General features: G+C 37.5%; 1 protein-coding gene and 1 pseudogene across 2 annotated transcripts in view; one reads left to right on the top strand and one right to left on the bottom strand.

The window, feature by feature from the left end:
* TNFSF4 (TNF superfamily member 4) overlaps positions 1-23,540 on the bottom strand; it is a 230,892-nt gene that overhangs the window by 93,098 nt on the left and 114,254 nt on the right. The window lies entirely within an intron of this gene.
* On the top strand, positions 16,300-16,424 carry LOC115837820 (annotated as a pseudogene).

The raw sequence follows: 23,540 nt of genomic DNA, 5'->3' as shown, positions 1-23,540 counted from the left end.
AGAACTTCCAACACTATGTTGAATAGGAGTGGTGAGAGAGGGCATCCCTGTCTTGTGCCAGTTTTCAAAGGGAATGCTTCCAGTTTTTGCCCATTCAGTATGATATTGGCTGTGGGTTTGTCATAGATAGCTCTTATTATTTTGAGATACGTCCCATCAATACCTAATTTATTGAGAGTTTTTAGCATGAAGTGTTGTTGAATTTTGTCAAGGGCCTTTTCTGCATCTATTGAGATAGTCATGTGTTTTTTGTCTTTGGTTCTGTTTATATGCTAAATTTTCACAACCTACTCATCTGACAAAGGGCTAATATCCAGAATCTACAATAAACTCAAACAGATTTACAAGAAAAAAAACAAACAACCCCATCAAAAAGTGGGCGAAGGACATGAACAGACACTTCTCAAAAGAAGACATTTATGCAGCCAGAAAACACATGAAAAAATGCTCATCATCACTGGCCATCAGAGAAATGCAAATCAAAACCACAATGAGATACCATCTCACACCAGTTAGAATGGCCATCATTAAAAAGTCAGGAAACAACAGGTGCTGGAGAGGATGTGGAGAAATAGGAACACTTTTACACTGTTGGTGGGACTGTAAACTAGTTCAACCATTGTGGAAGTCAGTGTGGCGATTCCTCAGGGATCTAGAACTAGAAATACCATTTGACCCAGCCATCCCATTACTGGGTATATACCCAAAGGATTATAAATCATGCTGCTATAAGGACACATGCACATGTATGTTTACTGTGGCACTATTCACAATAGCAAAGACTTGGAACCAACCCAAATGTCCAACAATGATAGACTGGATTAAGAAAATGTGGCACATATACACCATGGAATACTATGCAGCCATAAAAAATGATGAGTTCATGTCCTTTGTAGGGACATGGATGAACCTGGAAAACATCATTCTCAGTAAACTATCGCAAGGACAAAAAACCAAACACCACATGTTCTCACTCATAGGTGGGAATTGAACAATGAGAACACATGGACACAGGAAGGGGAACATCACACTCTGGGGACTGTTATGGGGTGGGGGGATGGGGGAGGGACAGCATTAGGAGATATACCTAATGCTAAATGATGAGTTAATGGGTGCCGCACACCAACATGGAACATGGATACATATGTAACAAACCTGCACATTGTGCACATGTACCCTAAAACTTAAAGCATAATAATAATAATAATAATAATAATGATAAAAAGAATGGCAGAATGCAATCATCCGAGGAAGATACTTTTCAAGACCCCTCGTGGATACCTGAAACCACAGATAGTTTATATAGATAAACCCTGTGTATATAATGCATGAAATTCTTTTTACTTCTTCACAGTTTCACAGATAAGAGACTCTTTCTTACCAAACATGTTAGCAACCTCAACATACAATTTTTTTCCTTATTAAGTTGAGAACTTTCACGTTTTCACTTAAAGGAAGCACTTTACAGCTTCCATTGGCATGATTAGATTTCCAGCATCACTATTTTTGCATGCTTTGGGGCCATTATTAAGTAAAATAAGGATTCCTTGAATACAAGCCCTGCAATACCACAATAGTTGATCTGATAACCCAAATGGCTACTAAGTGACTAACAGGCGGGTAGCATGGACAGCATAGACACACTGGACAAAGGGATGATTAATGTCCTGGGTGGGATGGTGAAATAGTTCATCATGCTACTCAGAGCAGTGGAAATTTAAAACTTATGAATTGTTTATTTGTGCAATTTTTCATTTAATATTTTCAGGCCATGGTTGGCCACTGGTAACTGAAACTACAGAAAGTTTAGATAAAAGAGGACAACTGTTTTGGGGTTCAGTAAAGAGATGACATGATTTGATTCATGCTCTCACTGCGGCCACTTGCTGAGAGCACATTGGAAGGGCTGTGATGGGAAGAAGCAGGGAAACGAGCCAAGAGGCTATTGCAATAAGGATAATGATGCCTCCAGCCTGGAAGGTTGCAGGAATGCTAAGAAGGGGTCAGAATGTGAGAATACTCTGAAAGCAGATGTGATAGAATTTGCTAACAGAGCAGGTGTGTGGTATGCAAGAAAGAGCAAAGTCAAGAACAATCTCAATTGTCTTTTGACTTGAGGCACTGGAAAAATAGAGTTGCCCTATACTAAAATGGGGAAGACCATGAGAGGAGCAGATTTGGGGGAAAACATTTAGAAGTTCAGTTTGGAACTTATAAGCTTCACATATCTGTTATACTTCAAAGTAAAGATGAGTAGCAGCTATACCCTGATGTTAAAGGAAGAGGTCAAGGCTGGGACTGTAAGTTTGGGAATTGCTAGTGTAAAGGTGCCACTTAAAGTCATGAGCTTGGATTAGCTCACCTAGGCAATGACTGTACATAGAAAAGTGAAGAGGACTCTGGGGCTCTCAAATGCTTAGTAAGCAGAAGGTTGAGGAGGAAGCAGGGGTTACAACTGAGGGTGAGGATTGGGAAGGAAAGATTTTAAGAGAAAAGAGATGGTACAAAATGATCATCTAGAAGAGTGAGAGGGTAAATAGTACAGGGAAATATAGACTATTATTGGGGAGCATAATACTTAAGATGAGTAATCATAAATTTAAAGTCAGACACTCAGCATGGTGGTACATTTTTTCCCAATTACGTTGGGCTGTGAAGGAGCAGAATTATATACAGCTGTGGTTAAAGCAAACAAGTAACAAGGGAGCTAAGCCTAAAGAAAAGGAAGCAAAAAGCAAAAACTATTAGAAATACAACAGTAAGCAGGGAGATTTCCCAACCAGATGTGAATGCATATTATAAAGCTATAGCACATTTTTTAATGAGGCGGCACTAGAGTCATAATCTGACCAATGCAGTGAACTAAATTTTCAGAAATATATACCAATGGAGTAGAACTGAATCTTTGGAAATATATATGAGAGTACTTTTGAAAGTTCATGAGAAAATGGAATAAAAATATAAAATATAAACTTTATTTCTCAACGTAAGCTGCATCGAGTTTAAGCCACATTTATAAGAGATGATACCAACTATTTAGTCCATCCTTAAAGAACTGAGATTCTAAAAATTTTCTCCCATTCTGTAGGTTGCCTGTTCACTCTGATGGTAGTTTCTTTTGCTGTGCAGAAGCTCTTTAGTTTAATTAGATCCCATGTGTTTATTTTGGCTTTTGTTGCCATTGCTTTTGGTGTTTTAGTCATGAAATCATTCTTGCCCATGCCTATGTCCTGAATGGTATTGCCTAGGTTTTCTTCTAGGGTTTTTATGGTTTTAGGTCTAACATTTAAGTCTTTAATCCATCTCGAATGAATTTTTGTACCAGGTGTAAGGAAGGGATCCCGTTTCAGCTTTCTACATATGGCTAGCCAGTTTTCCCAGTACCATTTATTAAATAGGGAATCCTTTCCCCATTTCTTGTTTTTGTCAGGTTTGTCAAAGATCAGCTGACAAAGGGCTAATATCCAGAATCTACAAAGAACTTAAACATTAATTTACAAGAAAAAATCAAACAACCCCATCAAAAAGTGGGCAAAGGATATGAACAGACACTTCGCAAAAGAAGACATTTATGCAGCCAACAGACACGTGAAAAAATGCTCATCATCACTGGCCATCAGAGAAATGCAAATCAAAACCACAATGAGATACCATCTCACAACAGTTAGAATGGCGATCATTAAAAAGACAGGAAACAACAGGTGCTGGAGAGGATGTGGAGAATTAGGAATGCTCTTACACTGTTGGTGGGACTGTAAACTAGTTCAACCATTGTGGAAGACAGTGTGGTGATTCCTCAAGGATCTAGAACTAGAAATACCATTTGACCCAGCCATCCCATTACTGGGTATATACCCAAAGGATTATAAATCATGCTACTATAAAGACACATGCACACATATGTTTATTGCGGCACTATTCGCAATAGCAAAGACTTGGAACCAACCCAAATGTCCATCAATGATAGACTGGATTAAGAAAATGTGGCACATACACACCATGGAATACCATGCAGCCATAAAATGGATGAGTTCATGTCCTTTGTAGGGGCATGGATGAAGCTGGAAACCATCATTCTGAGCAAACTATCACAAGGACAGAAAACCAAACACTGCATGTTCTCACTCATAGGTGGGAATTGAACAATGAGAACACTTGGACACAGGGTGGGGAACATCACACACTGGGGCCTGTCATGGGGTTGGGGGGGGCGGATAGCATTAGGAGAAATACCTAATGTAAATGATGAGTTAATGGGTGCAGCACACCAACATGGCACATGTATATGTATGTAACAAATCTGCACATTGTGCACATGTACCCTAGAACTTAAAGTATAATAAAAAAAAAACTGAGATTCTGAGAATTTAACCATGTCAATGTAGTCTTTTTTTACATTATTAGCTGAAGAAAATTGCATGCCCATTAGAGATGTTTTTTTAAGATTAGGAAACAAAAAGAAGTCAGAAGGAGCCAAATCAGGACTGCAAGGTGGATACCTAATCATTTCCCATCGAAATTCATGAAATTGTCCTTGTTTGATGACAGGAAGGAACAGGAACATTGTCATGGTGAAAAAGGACTCTCTAGTGAAGCTTTCCTGGTTGTTTTTCTGCTCAAGTTTTGGCTACTTTCTCAAAACATTCTTATAATAAGCAGATGTTATTGTTCTTTGGCCTTCCAGAAAGTCAACAAGCAAAATAACCTGAGTGTTCCCCAAAAATGTTGCCACAACCTTTGCTCTTGCCCTGTCTGCAAACTGGACCACTTCCACCTCTCGACAGCCATTGCTTTGATCAGGCTTTGTCTTCAGGGTCCCACTGGTAAAACTGTGTTTCATCTCCTATTACAGTGCTTCAAAGAAATGTTTCAAGGTCTTGATCTCATTCATTTAAAATTCCCATTGAAAGCTCTGCTCTTTTCTGCAGCTGATCTGGGTACAATTATTTTGGAACCCATTGAGTGAAAAGTTGCTCAGCTTTAATTTTCAGTCAGAACTGTGTAAGTGGAATCAATTAAGACATCTGTGAGGCTGACTATTATTTCTGCTGTGAATCATCAGTCCTCCTCAATTAGGGCACAAACAAAATGAATTTTTTCCTTGCAAATTGATGTGGATGGTCTGCCATGGTGGGCTTCATATTCAATATCATTTTGTCCTTTCTTAAAATAAATTATCCATTTGTAAACTACTGATTTCTTTGGGGCATTGTCTCTATAAATTTGTCACAAAGCATTGATGGTTTCACAATCCTTCCCCTCAAGCTTCACCATAAATTTGACGTTCATTCTTGCTTCAATTTTAGCAGAATTCGTGTTGCTCCTGATAGGGACTTTCTTCAAACCGATGTCTTATTCATCCTAGTGCCTCAAGCTAGATCTTGTTCAGATATTTTATCACAAGTTAGTACAAGTTTATTGTGGTGCGAAAAATTTTTGAAATAGTTTTCTTTATATTCTACATTTTCTGTGAACTTTTCAAAGACCCTTTGTATAAGAATTTGGTATAATACAAGTGGCATTTCTAATAAATGAAGATGGCTATTTGATAAATGTTATTGAGATAATAGCTAACCAGTTGGGAAAAAATGTAGATGATTAGATCGTCATTTAGCACTGTACACCAAAATAAATTTCAGGGGAATTAAACATTTAAATATTTAAAATTAGACCATAATAGCCATGGAAGAAAATATTCATAACTATGTACATAATCCTAGGGTGAAGATGGACTTTCATCTGTAATATATTCACATGAAAAAGATCAAGATTCAAAGTAATATTAGCATTTTGAATTTTTGGATGTATGTGCATAGAATATAGCAAACTGTTAAAAGGAAATGTGGCTGGATGTTTGGATTGTGGATAATTGTTATTTGCTTCATTAGGCTTGACTGTATTTTGCAAACTTTCTACAAGAGATATGCATTTTGTTTAGCTTTCTATAATATTTATTATTTCTAATTACAAAAGTGAGATATTACTTATAGCAAGTGAAATAGTGCAGAGATGTGTCAAGATAAAGTTCCTAGTAGTCTCCCCATTCACCACCCCATCTAACTCTTTCCATTTCTAGCCCATGAGGCAATCTAATTAACAGGTTGGTATCCCTGCTTCTCCATGTTCATACACAAACACACACACACACACACACACACACACACACTGTATATACATATAGTTTCTGTATTTTTCTTTTCAAAATAGAATCATATTGTTAAACACATATTGCTCAACAACTTGCATTTGTCACCATACAAATCAATAAAGATCGAAGTTATTTACAATAAGAATGCCTTTGATATTTCATAATTTATTCAAGCATTCTCCTTTTGAGGTCTTTACAAACAATGCAGAAAACATTTTTGAACTTTTATTCTTATATGTTGCTGTACTTCTATAAAAATGGAGTTCTAAAAGCTGGGTTGCAGAATCAAAATGTATACGGATGCATAATGCAAAAGATATTGCCAGATTACTTTCCAAGATTGTAGTAACCACGGTAAGCAGAATTCTAAGATGTCCCCCTTTCCCACTGTGTACACACCCTGCACAATCCCAAGAACTGTGGATATGATAGATTCCCTGATTCTGTTACCTTACCGTAGGGACATTATCCAGGTGGATCTTACCTAACCACATGAGCCCTTTAAAAGCAGAGCGTTTTCTCCAGCTGATCCCAGAAAAAGAATTCAGAGATTCAAATGTTCCACAGCAATAGAAAATTAATACAGTAAGAATTCACTCTCTTGAAAGCATTGTATGAGGTAACTATATTCATTTTCTCACCAGCACCAAATGTTAAATGTTTTTAAATTCAGTCAATTTGATAAGTAAAAAAGAGTACCTTATTTCTGATATATGTTTAATAAAGAGTATCTTTATTTTGCATGTCTAAGTAAAATCAAGAAACTTTCCATATGTTTTTAGTTAGATTTCCCCTGAGTTAATTGTCTGTTCACATGCAGTACTTTGTTTTGACTATTCTGCTATAGCGTCATTTGTGTAACTCTTGTCAAGGGCTTAGGCAATCTCTAAGCAACAGCATAGGTGCTAAGCTGACTTGCTGCCCCTTCAAAATTTAGTTGGAAAGGAAACAACAAGCCCAAAATGATTTGAACCATTTTTACTCATGGCAGAGCATGCAGCACAAGCTCCGTGTTCTCTATAAGTCCCTTTGTCCCTAAGTCCCATCAGGGAAGGGAACGACACAGAACAGGCCTGGGCAGATCCTGCACACACATGCATGTCCCATCCCAGATGAGGAACCCTGAGCTTAGGAAACTTCCCATCTTTTAAGTGGCTGCAAGCAAAACTGTCCAAACTTTGCTCCACAGAGAGAAACTATATTATCTTTTTCAAGAAACAAATCTATTGTCTGACCTGGAGAGAGATACCATCTCTAGCTCCCAAGCCTCTGTGCTCTATGCAAACATCCTGGAAAAGATAGTCTGGAACTAAAGCTGTCATAAGATGTGTAAAAACACCAAGGTGAATTGCCTCTGAACAAATCCACCTCTCATTTCCACATTTTTATAATTACAACACTCTGTTGGCCATTCAAAATAATCTGACCAACAGCAGGTGAGACCACTTCTGTTCAATTTGTAAGCACTTGCAGATCTCTTATTACCAGTGTTTTCTGGGGGAGAGGGAAGTTAATGCCGGCTTTCACACAATTATAATCCCAATGGAAAACATTGAACCCCTGGGGAAAAAAAGTTGTTTACAATGTTTAGAGTTTCCCCAGCATGGGACACACATCAGTCAGCAGCCCAGGTTGCCAGAGGCTTTGTGGTTTAATCCCAGGAATGTAAGAACGGGTTATCTGTAATTTATTAAGATAACACACCACATCATGTATCATAATAACAGCTAACACTATATGACACTATTCCAGTAGCCTAACATATTTAGCCCTTTAAAACTTCCCAGTAGTGTGGTTGGTATGAGTGTCATTACATTAAATAAGAAAAACAATAAAAGCATCTTAACTGGTTGTCGTCAAAAAGAAATTCAATCAAATTGAAAACCATTGCTTTAGTTAAATGAACTCTTTAAAAGTGTGTAATAGATGTTTCCTTAACATGAAAAAGAATATCAGTATCGACAACCAACATCATACCTAAGAATGAAAAACTAAAGATAATTATGTTAAACCTATGCAAAAGAGAGACAAACAACAGAGAAGACCGGTGACATTGTTTTATGAAACAATTCTCAATACAGATTTACAGAAAGATTAATCCAAATTAAGCCTGTTTCTGTAACGCCACTGCCCAGTGAGTGCAATTTTTCACGAGGAAGACACTCTCTAAGCTATAGGCTTCAGACTTCTCTTAACTATCCTCTTCCTTCTCCTCTCCACCTCTACCACACAGTCTCAGAGTGTACACAGTTGTTCCCAGTTTCCCATGATGGAGAAGGACTCAAACACTATGATGGCCAGGTCAACTTTCTGTCATCTTGTCCAAGAGAAAAGCACACTAAGCTGGGAGTGAATGAGCCTGACCTAAACAGCAGCAGAGAGAATGAGTAGAGAAAAAAGCCACTGAGTTGGAGGCCTTAGAGCCACAGGAAAGGAGCTGAAGTCTAGCCCAGTGGCATTGCTGGTTAGCTCCTGTGGCCATGATTAATTTACGAGCTCAACTTTGTGGGAGTTTTCTATTTGACATTTCAAATTTGAAAGAAATTTGACTAATACTATTGAGAAGAAAATTAACATTGCCTGAATTTTAGAAAGGGAGATTAGAACAGGCAACTGGGCGAATCACAAGTAGGATGATGGGGAGAACTTGCCTGTGTCTGTCCTCTTCAACCCAAGAATCAGGCTCTTCAGCCATCACAGGGGGCTCAACATGGCTGCTTTATTATCTGCAGCTCGATGTACATATGATATCTAACTAACAGTGATGCCGTGATAGAATTTTCATTTCTGAGGGCAGTATTTCTCTTCCTTTCATACAAGTACATAAAATTACACTTTCTAAAACTGAGAAAAGCCTGAGTTCTTCAGAACAAGTCAGCCATAATAATAATGCTTCAGACGTTCCAGGTTTCTGTAAGGCCAGCAGTTAGAGTGAAACCTTCTCTTTGAACCCATTCAACCAGGGTGAAACTCTGCCAGTGGTAAAAAAGAAAGCAGCACGTGGTTTCATGGTATTCACCCTACCACCTTCCATAGTGAGGAGACAGAAACCTGTCTGGGGTGAAGATCATGGGAAAATGTGTAACTGTTATTATTTGTCATGAAGGTAACTATTCAGGATCTGTTCTGTTCAACCAGCTTCTGATGACTTGGCCAGGAAAATAAAGAAAGAGACCTAAATACAGCATTGAGGGAAAGTGCAGTCTTAAACTTGGGAGTCTGAGAGATTAGAGTTCTGCATTGACCTGTGTAGCCTTTCTAACCTATTGACCCCAAATTTGAGGAGATGCCCTATTTCTAGGTTGTCCTCAGAACTTCAATGGTAAGAAGAAAAATATGAGAGGAGAAGAGTGGCAAGGAGGAATAGACGCTGTCAACTCATGTGTAAGTTACTTAGCATAAAGCTGGGACATAATTAGTACTTAATATATAATAGTTTTTACCAGGTGTGACTCACAAAGGTGGCTAGTACAAAGGTGGATTTGTCTTTTATTGCTATCGGTTCTGGATTAGCACTATCTCTGGGTCACTATTAGAATCCAGGGCAATGCTAATAATAATGGACACTTACAATGTATCAGGCACATTGGGTGCTAAAAGCTTTAAGTATTCATTTCACTTAGTCTCACAGAAGTCCAATGAAGTAAGTATGGTTATACATTGCTCATCAATGACAAACTAGAGTCCTGGTCAGTCTGATTACAAAACTCATGTTTTTAACCATTGTGTTTATATGGTCAAGGTTCCTACAGAAGTGTTTCCGGCAGAAATAGCATGACAGGTATAGGAGGGAGGATTACACTAGGAAAAATGACACCATGAAGAATCCCAGGGAGTGTAAAACTTTAGTGTAGGTCCAAATTCTTCTTGTGTCAGGCCTAAATTCAATAACCAATGAGACTTGCTCTTCTAAGAAGAATGGTATCCAAATGCTCTCAGATCATTTAAATAGGAGATCCCAAGTCTTATTTTCATTTTTCCCAACCTTTTCTGACAACTTTTAATTCAATTCAATTTCAAGTCTTGAAATGTGAAATATACTACGTTCTCCCATTTTGTGCATCCAGAGATCTTGTTTATCTTGGTAACTATTACATGGCCAGCACTTTGCACAATGCTTGGTATACAGTAGGTGTTCAATTAATTTTTTAATGAATGAATTAATTTATATATCTCTTACACTCTCCTGATTGTTCCTTCAAAATGATGCATTTCTGGTTATCTCCAGCCTCCTTGAAATAGACAAGAAATATTTTTTCTTCTTCTCTCAAGCCCATTCATTTCAGGTTCCAGCTGGCATGGACTACTTTAACATTTGTCATTGTCTCTATTAAGTAACCCTACCACCATTATTTATGCCATTCCCAGCATCAGCATGAAAAGCCTTTATGTCTATGAGGCAGAGCTCAATGAAACTTTCACTCGAAAGTAAAGTCTTCAAAAAATTGCACTTTGCATCTTAACAAATCAAATATGATCTCAGAGCACAGCTAGCATATAAGTAATTATATAAATATGGAATAACCTTCTTTCCACACAAATGATGTTTCAAAATTAATTAAAGGAATGGGAGGTATAGTAAGGGGAGGAGATTTCCAGAGCATGTATTCCAGCTACCAGAAGCATTCTCGAAATAAATTGATATGATGATATGATTTAGCCAGTTAATCAAGAAGGAAGATAAGGGCAGAATTCCCTGTAAAAGCACCCAAAGCCCTATAAGAATGTCAGATCAGCCACAGTGGCTGCACACAAATGGGCCGAATTGCTTGTCAACAAAAATACCTTGAGGAACAACATATTTGTAATCCAAACATGTAAAATTTAAAACTTTTACTAGGCCACAAGAAACATAGTAGCTGCCCTACTTGTCCAGTGAGCATAAATTGTTACTGCTGGAAGATCTCATGTCTCCTGGCCACTGACTCAATTATTCCTAAGTGATTTTTAAAAGCTGGCAAGCTAGTTTCCCATAGGACATTGTAGGTCATAATCACAACTCATATTTTGTATAAAAAGGACTTAATGGCGGCCGGGCGCAGTGGCTCACACTTGTAATCCCAGCACTTTGGGAGGCCGAGGCGGGTGGATCACGAGGTCAGGAGATCGAGACCACAGTGAAACCCCGTCTCTACTAAAAATACAAAAAATTAGCAGGGCGTGGTGGCGGGCGCCTGTAGTCCCAGCTACTCGGAGAGGCTGAGGCAGGAGAATGGCGTGAACCTGGGAGGCAGAGCTTGCAGTGAGCCGAGACTGCGCCACTGCACTCCAGCCTGGGCAACAGAGCGAGACTCCATCTCAAAAAAAAAAAAAAAAAAGGACTTAATGGTGACTAAGAGCACCCCTACATTTCAAAATCAAATGAACATCTACATTTCTCACCTTTCTTTTGATCTTTTTGTGACATTAAATGCTCTTGTTCACTTTTATTTACAGAAGTCTCTTTCCATGGTTTAAGCCCATACTCTCACCTGGTTCTTCTAGTTCTTTGGACATTCTGAGTTTCCTTTACTTTTTGTCTCCCTAAATGTTAATTTACTCAAGCCTCTGTCCTCAGTCCTCATTCTTATCCATGGCTTCAATTCTGCTTTATGTTGTTAAACCCCAATTTAAATATGCAACCCATGCTGTTTTGGTTACTGTAGCCTTGTAGTATAGTTTGAAGTCAGGTAGCATGATGCCTCCAGCCTTGTTCTTTTGGCTTAGGATTGACTTGGTGATGCGGGCTCTTTTTTGGTTCCATATGAACTTTAAAGTAGTTTTTTCCAATCCTGTGAAGAAAGTCATTGGTAGCTTGATGGGGATGGCATTGAATCTATAAATTACCTTGGGCAGTATGGCCATTTTCACGATATTGATTCTTCCCACCCATGAGCATGGAATGTTCTTCCATTTGTTTGTAACCTCTTTTATTTCATTCAGCACTGGTTTGTAGTTCTCCTTGAAGAGGTCCTTCACATCCCTTGTAAGTTGGATTCCTAGGTATTTTATTCTCTTTGAAGCAATTGTGAATGGGAGTTCACTCATGATTTGGCTCTCTGTCTGTGATTGGTGTACAAGAATGCTTGTGATTTTTCTACATTGATTTTGTATCCTGAGACTTTGCTGAAGTTCCTTATCAGCTTAAGGAGATTTTGGGCTGAGACGATGGGGTTTTCTAGATATACAATCATGTCATCTGCAAACAGGGACAATTTGACTTCCTCTTCTCCTAATTGAATACCCTTTATTTCCTTGTCCTGCCTGATTGCCCTGGCCAGAACTTCCAGCACTATGTTGAATAGGAGTGGTGAGAGAGGGCATCCCTGTCTTGTGCCAGTTTTCAAGGGGAATGCTTCCAGTTTTTGCCCATTCAGTATGATATTGGCTGTGGGTTTGCCATAGGTAACTCTTATTATTTTGAGATACGTCCCATCAATACCTAATTTATTGAGAGTTTTTAGCATGAAGCGTTGTTGAATTTTGTCAAAGGCCTTTCTCCATCTATTGAGATAATCATGTGGCTTTTGTCTTTGGTTCTGTTTATATGCTGGATTACATTTATTGATTTGTGTATGTTGAACTAGCCTTGCATCCCAGGGATGAAGCCCGCTTGATTATGGTTTATAAGCTTTTTGATGTGCTGCTGGATTCGGTTTGCCAGGATTTTATTGAGGATTTTTGCATCAATGTTCATCAAGGATATTGGTCTGAAATTCTCTTTTTTGGTTATGTCTCTGCCAGGCTTTGGTATCAGGATGATGCTGGCCTCATAAAATGTGTTAGGGAGGATACCGTCTTTTTCTATCGATTGGAATAGTTTCAGAAGGAATGGTACCAGTTCCTCCTTGTACCTCTGGTAGAATTCGGCTGTGAATCCATCAGGTCCTGGACTCTTTTTGGTTGGTAAGCTATTGATTATTGCCACAATTTCAGAGCCTGTTATTGGTCTATTCAGAGATTCAGCTTCTTCCTGGTTTAGTCTTGGGAGAGTGTATTTGTCAAGGAATTTATCCATTTCTTCTAGATTTTCTAGTTTATTTGCATAGAGGTGTTTGTAGTATTCTCTGATGGTTGATTGTATTTCTGTGGGATCGGTGGTGATGTCCCCTTTTTCATTTTTTATTGCATCTATTTGATTCTTCTGTCTTCTCCAAAATAGCATGGTACTGGTACCACAACAGAGACATAGATCAATGGAACAGAACAGAGCCCTCAGAAATAATGCCGCATATCTACAACTATCTGATCTTTGACAAACCTGACAAAAACAAGAAATGGGGAAAGGATTCCCTACTTAATAAATGGTGCTGGGAAAACTGGCTAGCCATATGTAGAAAGCTGAAACTGGATCCCTTCCTTACACCTTATATAAAAATTAATTCAAGATGGATTAAAGACTTAAATGTTAGACCTAAAACCATAAAAACCCTAGAAGAAAACCTAGGCAATACCATTCAGGACATAGGCATGGGCAAGGACTTCATGTCTAAAACACCAAAAGCAATGGCAACAAAAGCCAAAATTGACAAATGGGATCTAATTAAACTAAAGAGCTTCTGCACAGCAAAAGAAACTACCATCAGAGTGAACAGGCAACCTACAGAATGGGAGAAAATTTTTGCAACCTACTCATCTGACAAAGGGCTAATATCCAGAATCTACAATGAACTCAAACAAATTTACAAGAAAAAAACAAACAACCCCATCAAAAAGTGGGCGAAGGACATGAACAGACACTTCTCAAAAGAAGACATTTATGCAGCCAAAAAACACATGAAAAAATGCTCATCATCACTGGCCATCAGAGAAATGCAAATCAAAACCACAATGAGATACCATCTCATACCAGTTAGAATGGCCATCATTAAAAAGTCAGGAAACAACAGGTGCTGGAGAGGATGTGGAGAAATAGGAACACTTTTACACTGTTGGTGGGACTGTAAACCAGTTCAACCATTGTGGAAGTCAGTGTGGCGATTCCTCAGGGATCTAGAACTAGAAATACCATTTGACCCAGCCATCCCATTACTGGGTATATACCCAAAGGACTATAAATCATGCTGCCATAAAGACACACGCACACGTATGTTTATTGTGGCACTATTCACAATAGCAAAGAGTTGGAACCAACCCACATGTCCAACAACGATAGACTGGATTAAGAAAATGTGGCACATATACACCATGGAATACTATGCAGCCATAAAAAATGAGTTCATGTCCTTTGTAGGGACATGGATGAACCTGGAAAACACCATTCTCAGTAAACTATCGCAAGGACAAAAAACCAAACACCACATGTTCTCACTCATAGGTGGGAATTGAACAATGAGAACTCATGGACACAGGAAGGGGAACATCACACTTTGGGGACTGTTGTGGGGTGGGGAGAGGGGGAAGGGACAGCATTAGGATATATACCTAATGCTAAATGATGAGTTAATGGGTGCAGCAAAACAACATGGCACATGGATACATATGTAACAAACCTGCACATTGTGCACATGTACCCTAAAACCTAAAGTATAATAATAAAAAAATAAATAAGTAAATAAATAAATAAAAATATGTGACCCAGATCTCTCTCCCAAATTGCAGCTTCACACATCCAACTGCCTCTGGTAAGCTCCACTTGAGTAGTCAAACTCAAATATCATGGTCCAAAACTGAACTCACCATGTCTTCATCATTATCTGCTCCTGTGTGTTTTCTAACAACAGTAGAAAACATGGCACCAGCCAAGTCAGAAACTTGGAAATCATCCTAATTGCCTTCCCTTCCTTACCTACACTCCAAAAACTTAACCATGAATCTAGATAAATCATGTCACCTAGGTATTTCTCATACCCATTCCTTCTCTCATTTCCCAGTGCTACTACCTTTTTTCAGGTTTCCCTGAGTCTCCTTTGTAACACCCTTGACAACATTTATTGCAATACCAATAATGTGTAAAAACAAAACACAAATTCATAATAATCTCACTCAACATCATTTAATTACTCTTCATTATTTTAGAATAATTATAAAATATTTTCCATTGTCTGTGAGGCCCTTTATAAACTGCCTTCTGCCAAACTATAGCCTCATTTCTTTTCAAACTTCTTGGTCTTCTCAGAAAATGCCTCACTTTTTCAGTCTTTCCTCTGTTTTATACACAGTGCCCCTGCCTAGGATGTCTTTTCTTCCTTTCTCTGCATACCAAACTTCCATACATCCTTCCAAATTTAAACTAGTGATGTCCTCCCTGTACACTCTTTTCATAATGTCCATCACTATAGCCTAACCACCACTGCCTCCCATCTCTACTCTTCCTCTGTTCTTACCTACTCTTCCCTCCAGCCCCTCAAGGGAGGCTGGATACCATTTCTCTTTGTACCATTTTACCAATTACACTAATCATGGTTGATGTGTCTTTCTGTTTTCTCTTCCTTTAAGTTATGAATTCCTTGAGTTCAAGGTCTGTGTCCTTCATTTTCATGTGTTCATAATCTAACTAGTAGTTGGCAGATGATAGAGATTCAATAAATATTTGTCAAATAAATGGGTGGGGGCATGGGTGGATGAATGGATAGATGGAGAACATGAAGACAAAACACAATAATTAGTCTTAATGGTCCCTCCTCATTCAAATCATTGTTGTGAGTCCTGATAATGAATCACTACCTAACAACAAGTTAGTTTTTATTCCTTGGATAAGGCTGAATAAACATTTGAATGTTTTCTCTCCGGCCCTCATTTTTAGCTTTCGCTACGGAAGCTTGTCTGCTTCCAATACCTTACTTTAAAGCAAATAATATAATGCAATTGATTATTTCTACTTACTATGTTAAAATCACTTTCTAATTCTGTCTCACTGAGATTATGCCCAGATCTCATTGACTGGTGTTTGGGGAATTTCAAAAATCATGAGTCAGAAGTTTGAAGATTATTAATAATCTCTTAGCCTAACTTTAGAGATGGCTCATCTCATTCATTGTACATGGATTTTACTATTTAAACTCCTGGGCAATAACCTACTGTCCAATTTTGTAAGGGTAGTTCTCAGTTGCTAGATTTAACTATTACTAGTTCTTACATAATCTTAAAACTTGAAATACTGGAAAAGAGGCTTTAAAGTCAGAGATAAAATCAGTGTTGAGTCTCAAAAAAATGGGGAAATATTTTTTGTAATCCTATTGTGGTTCATAAGCGTGATAATTGGGTTTTCACACTGATATGTGAGATGTGCATTGTTAGAACAGTTTGTGGGAGGCACATCTCACACAAAGTTTGTTGGCACATTACCCATCTGACGTGAAAGAAAACAAACAAAAAAGAAAAAAAAGGAATATTTTTGCCAAGTGTGATTTTAATATATGGAAGAATTCAGATGTAGAGGATTGTATTACATGCACTCTAAATGGAAAGAGCCCATGCTTAACAAATTTAGTGAAGATGTTTAGTATAGAAACCTGGCTTTTTAGTTCCTTAGGCAAGTTGTTCCATAAATCTAAGCTTTAATATATTCTCCTCAAGATGAGAGCAAGAACATGGGAATCAGGCAGAGTGGTATGTGCACTACATATTTCATTTATATGTCATCATCAGAAATTGAATAAGCACTAATGTATGACTGCATTTCTCAGGAAGCTATTGAATATCCCTTTAAATTGTAAAAATATATATTACGACTGAAATATGCTTATATAAGAAAGCTGCAATGGCTCTATTTTTTAAGATAACATTTAGATATTTTTCTAATGGCTCAGGGTGATCAATGTTCTCAAGATCAAGGTTCTCCTCTGTGTTGGCTTGCTTCTATAGCTAGAAGGATGGAGTAATCAAATCTTCAGCCAACATTTATTGAACTCATTATGCATGAGACATTTGCTAAATGCTTTAAATACATTATCTCATTTAATACTCACAACCAATCCTATGAGGGACATACTAACATTATCTATTTCAGCGAAAAATGAACTAAGACACAGAGAGAATAAGAATTTGTCCAGTCACACATCACTAACTGGCAAAGCCAGGTGTGTCCAACTCCCAGTCTTTTCATGCACAACCTCCACACAATCTTCTTATCAAAAACCTGTTTTTCAAAGTTGATCTCATGGAGGTAGAGTAGAATGATTACCAGAAACTGGGAAGCATGGTGAGGGTGGTAAAGAGATATTGGTTGCTGGGTACAAAAATATAGTTAGATAGAAGAAGTAAGTTCTAGTGTTTGATTGCACAGTAGGGTGACAATAGTTAATAAGAATTTATTGTATATTTTAAAATAGCTAGAAGAGAAGATTTAGGATGTTCCCAAACAAAGAAATGATAAATGTTTGAGGTGATGGATATTCTAATTACCCTGATCTGATCATTACACATTGCATACATGTACCAAAATATCATATGCACCCCATAATTATGTACAATTATGTATCAATAAAAAATGAAATAAAAGTCTGTGTTTTCTTGGCGGTTGTAGAGTTTGTTATAGGATCTTATATCAGACATTTAAACTCACTGTCTATGAATAATATGGATAGAATATGTTAAATTTCACAGTCTAAATTTTTTTTTTTTTTTTTGAGACAGAGTCCCACTCTGTTGCCCAGGCTGGAGTGCAGTGGTGCTATCTCAGCTCACTGCAACCTCCACCTCCCAGGTTCAAGTGATTCTCCTGCCTCAGCCTCCTGAGTAGCTGGGATTACAGGCACGTGCCACCATGCCCAGCTAATTTTTGTATTTTTAATAGAGATGGGGTTTCACTATGGTGGTCAGGCTGATCTCGAATTCCTGAACTTGTGGATTCACCCGCCTTGGCCTTCCAAAATGCTGGGATTACAGGCATGAGCCACCATGCCAGGCCTAAATTTTTAAATGTATAAAGTCTAAGGTTTCTTTAGCTTAAACATGTGATGACTCTTTCATTTTGTTTATATAATAAAATCTTACTAAGGTATAAATGATAAATGACTGATGACAATTTTTATATGTTACCTACAGAGACCAACCTGGCAGGCATTTCCATTTATTAAATAATATCTGCTTTAACTTAAAAGAAGCTCATTTAGAAAAGATGCAGGCATCAACTGGGAGCAAATGCGGAAGCACCAATTCTGTCCCAGATCTATCAGTACATGCTATACTGACAGCTACCTTCTTTACCTATGTCAAAGGTAAGTTACTCATTCAATGAATCATTGTGACAGGCACTGAGTTCAACTGAACATGGTTCCTGAAGACCTCCACTTTAGCCTATGTGGTGGGATACATACTCTGAAGGACTCTGCAACTGTAAAGTAGCTAGATCCTGGATAAAACAAGCCTTTGAATGTATATTTCCGGGATATCTCTGAAGGCGCCAATCAGCAACTTTCTCACCCCATCCTTTCCCCACTGAAAAAAGAGAGTTGAAACCTGAGAGGGAATCAATGGGCAACAAGCAAGAAAAAGACAAGATTTTCTTCAAGTTGTTTTGATCAGTATTGCAGATAACTGAGAAACTAAGCATCAAGGAGGGTAGTCTAAATCAGAGATTCCCACAGTAAACCAGAAACCTAGACAGAGGTGAAATGGTCTCAGTTTGGCAACCTCTTGGCTGCTAGCAGAAACAACTGGAAACCCTCTCTAGAGAAAAGCACTCTCAACCTACGGTCAGCCAAGAATTGTATACTATTGAAACTACCTTACAAAACCAAAGGCAAAATAAAAACATTTCCAGATAAATAAAAGCTGGCAGTCACCACAAACAAACCTTCCCTAAAGAAAATTCTAAAACTATATTTCAGTCAGTAGGAAAATGTTCCCTGAAAGAAGCCTAAGATGCTGAAAAAATCATGAGCAAGAAAAATGGTAAACATATAGGCAAATCTAAACATTTTATTTATAAGAAAACCATAAGAATACAGACTGATAGATGATCTTTACAAAGTAAAGACCAAAGCAAATGAATGACAATAATAGTACATAGGTCAAAAGGTTGAAAGTTAGGCCTCTTGTGCCAAATGGTTGGTCAACTTATGAATGCAAAAAAAAAAAAAAAAGTTCTTAAAGGAAATCATAAGTACTACTCCAGTGAACACATGAATGATAAGAAAGCAAAATAGCCTTATTGCTGATGTGGAAAAAGTTTGAGTGATCTGGAAAGATCAAACCAGCCACAACATTTCCTTAAGCCAATGCCTAATCTGGAGCAAGATTTTAACTCTCTTTAATTCTAGAAAGGCTGGAAAATGTGAGGAAGCTGCAAAAGAAAAGTTTGAAGCTAGCAGAAGTCCCAGAAGGTAAGTTACTCATTCAATGAATCATTGTGACAGGCACTGAGTTCAACTGAACATGGTTCCTGAAGACCTCCACTTTAACCTATGTGGTGGGATACATACTCTGAAGGACTCTCCCACTGTAAAGTAGCTAGATCCTAGATAAAACAGGTCTTTGAGGTTCATGAGGTTTAAGGAAGGAAGCCATCTTCATCACATATAAGTGCAAGGTAAGGCAGCAAGTGCTGATGTAGAAGCTGCAGCAAGTTATCCAGAAGGTCTAGGTAAGACAACTGATAACGGTGGCTCTACTACACAACAGGCTTTTCAATATAGATGAAACTGCCTTCTACTGGAAAGAGATGCCATCTAGAACTGTCATAGCCAGAGAAGAGAAGTCAGTGTCTGGCTTCAAAGCTTCCAAAGACAGGCTGACTTTTTTGTTAAGGGCTAATGTAGCTGATGACTTTAAGTTGAAGCCAGTGCTCATTTATCATTCTGAAAATCCTAGGGCCCTTAAGTAAAAATATACTCTCCATGTGCTCTATAAATGGAACAACAAAGGCTGAATGACAGCACATCCATTTGAAGCATGGTTTACTATCTTTAAGTCCCTTATTAACACCTACTCCTCAGAAAAATAGTCCTTTCAAAACATTACTGCTCATTAACAATGCACCTGATCACCCAAGATATCTGATGGAGATATACAAGAAGATAAATGTTGTTTTCATGCCTGCTAACGCAACATTTATCCTGCAGTCCATGGATCAAGGAGTAATTTTGACTTTCAAGTCCTATTAAAGAAATGCACTTTGTCAGGCTATATCTGCCATAAGTAACAATTCCTCTAATGAATCTGGGCAAAGTCCATTGAAAACTTTCTGGAAAGGATTCACTATTCTAGACACCATTAATTTTTGATTCTTGTTTGGAGGTTAAAATATCAACATTAACAGGAGTTTGGAAGAACTTAATATCAACCCTCATGAATGACTGTGAAGGGTTCAAGACTTCACCAGAAGAAGTATTACAGATGTGGTAGAAATAGCAAGAGAGCTAGAATTAGAAGTGGAACCTAAACATATGACTCAATTGCTGCAATTATATGCTAAAATTTGAATGGATAAAGAGTTGTTTCCTCATTCATAGGAATGAATGGGCAAATAAAGTGTTTTTTTGAGATGCGATCTATTTCTGGTGAAGATGCTGTGAACATTGTTGAAATGACAACAAAGGACTTTGAATATTCCATAAACTTAGTTGGTAAAACAGCAGCAAGGTTTGAGAGGATTGATTCCAATTCTGAAAGAAGTTCTACTTGGGTAAAATGCAATCAAACAGCATTTCGTGCCACAGAGAAATTTTTCATGAAAGGAAAGTCAATCAGTTCAGCAACTTTATTCTTGTCTTATTTTAAGAAATTGCCACTGCCACCACAACATTCAGCAACCACCACCCTGGTCAGTAGCCATCAACATCCAGGCAAGTTTCTCTACCAGCAGAAAGATTACAATTTGATGAAGGCTCAAGTGATCACATTTTTTAGCAATAAAGTATTTTTAAATTAAGCTGTGTACATTATTTTTAGACATGATGCTATTGCACACAGTAGGCTACAGTATATTATACATATAATTTTTATATGCACTGGGAAACCAGAAAAATGCATGTGACTGTCCTTGTTGCTATAATCTGAAACTGAACCTACCGTATCTTTGAGGTATGCCTATAATTTCAACAGAGACTGTATGGCCTGCAAACTTGACAATACCTACTCTGACACTTTACAAAACAGTTTGCTGACCGCTGACCAATATGAAAAGACACAGAAAAGTTAAAATATTCAGTTTATCTGGAAGATGTTTTTAATTAACTTTTTTACACCTAACAAAGTAGCTTCAGAAAGTAACAAGAGAATTAAAAACTTAAGTAAATGGAAGAGTATAATATGCTCATGAATTACAAAACTCAAAATTGTTACAATGTCATTTCACCCCATATAGCTCTATAGACTCAGTTCAATCCCAATTTAAGAACCCAGCTAAGATTTGTTTTGTTTCATTTTGTAAATTGACAAGCGAATTCTAAAATGTATATAGAAATGTAAGAGACCTAGAAAAGCCAAGACAATCTAACAGAAGAACAAAACTGGCAGACATACACTGACTTCAAACCATTATGAAACTGAAGAAATTAAGACACTGTGTAATATTGGCACAAGAATGGAGCAATGGTACAGAATAGCTATTAAGCAAGAAATATACCTACACATATACAGTCACCTGATTTGTGTCAAAGACACTAATTCAGTCAGGAAAGTACAGTCAATTCAATAGATAGTGATGGATTCAGTGGATATCCATTTTTGAAATTAACTTTAGACTCAATCTATGCTACATGCAAAAACTTATTCCAAATGAACCATAGACCTAAACGTGGAAGTTAAAACAATAAATATTCTAATAGAAAAAAATAGAAGAATCTCTTTCTGAACTTGGGAAAGACAAAGATTTCTTAGACAGGACATAAAAAGCACTAACCATAAAAAAAGATTAATATACTGGACTTTCTTAAAATCAAGCATGTGTTGATCAAAAGACACTATTAAGATAATGAAAATGCAAGAAACACAAAAATAAGACAGTTTCCATACATATATCTAACAAAGAATTATTATTCAGAATATATCTTCAACATTTTATAAATTGGTATGGAAAAGAGAAAAAAATCCAATGGACAAAAAAGCCAAAATCCAGTCATTTAATTAAAAAAAGACATTGAAATAACTAATAAATATATTAAAATGTGCCCTGCATCCATAGTCATCAGAGAAATGCAAATTTAAAAATCACAATGAGCTGGGCACAGCAGCTCATGCCTATAATCCCAACACTTTGGGAGGTGGAGGCAGGAGGATTGCTTGAGGCCAGGAGTTCAAGACCAGGCTGGGCAACACAGCCAGATCCGCCCCCCACTCTGCGCCTCCACAAAAAAAAAAAAAAAAAAAAAGAATGTTTAATTAGCCAGGCATGGTGGTGTGTACTTGTAGTCCCAGCTACTTGGGAGGCTAAAGCAGGAGGATCATTTGAACCCAGGAGTTTGAGGCTGCAGTGAGCAGTAATTGTGCCACTGCACTCCAACCTGGATTGCAAAGCAAAACCCTGACTCAAAAATAAAATAAAATAATTTTTAAAAACCACAATGGGATACTACTACACACCCACCAGAATTACTAAAATTAAAATATAGACAATGCCAAGTGTTGACAGCATGTGGAGCAACTGGAATTCTCATATAGTAATGATATAAGAGTAAATTGGTACCATTATTTTACAAAAGTGTTCAGTGATATCTACTAAGGCAAAACAGATGCTTGCTCTATGATTCAGCAATTATATTTCTGGGCATTTATCAATAAATATAAATGTTTATGGTCTCCATCGAAGATATGTGCAAGGATGTTCTCAGAAAAGTTATTTATTATACCACTAAACTGGAAACAACTGAAATGATTGCCAATAATAGAACAGAGAAAAATTCACACAACGGAATTCTCCATAACAACAAAAAAAATCTGATACAGAAAACAGCACAGATAAATCTTAAACCATAATGCTGAGCAAAAATACATATTTTATGTTTCTAATTATATGAAGTTCAAAACCACACAAAACTTATCAATATTGGTACAAGTTTGAACAGTGGTTTCCTTTGAGTGGATATTTACAGAATGTAGATAGAAAGGAGGCTTCTGCAGCTCAAGAAATATTCTACATCTTGATGAGGCAGTTACATAGTGGGATGTGTGTATGTACATATGGGTAAAAATTCTGTGAACTAGACATTTAAGATTTGTGTATTTTACAATGTGTAATGTATACTCAATATTTTTAAAGTTTCCAAATACATAAAGCAAAAATTTATAGAACTATAAAGAGAAGTTAACAACTTCACCATCCGGTATTAGATTTCAACATGTATCTCTCATTAATAAATAGCCAAGCACGGGGTGGCTCGCACCTGTAATCCCAAATCCCAGCACTTTGGGAGGCCAAGGTGGGTGGATCGCTTGATCTCAGGAGTTTGAGACCAGCCTAGGCAACATGGCAAAACCCCATCCCTACGCTGGGCGTGGTGGCATGCACCTGTAGCCCCAATTACTTGGG

The sequence above is a fragment of the Nomascus leucogenys genome, chromosome 12, assembly GCF_006542625.1.
Source record: "Nomascus leucogenys isolate Asia chromosome 12, Asia_NLE_v1, whole genome shotgun sequence".
Taxonomy (NCBI): Eukaryota; Metazoa; Chordata; class Mammalia; order Primates; family Hylobatidae; genus Nomascus; species Nomascus leucogenys.
The sequence above is the reverse complement of the archived record's forward strand: the minus strand, read 5'-3'. Positions and strand labels throughout refer to the sequence as shown.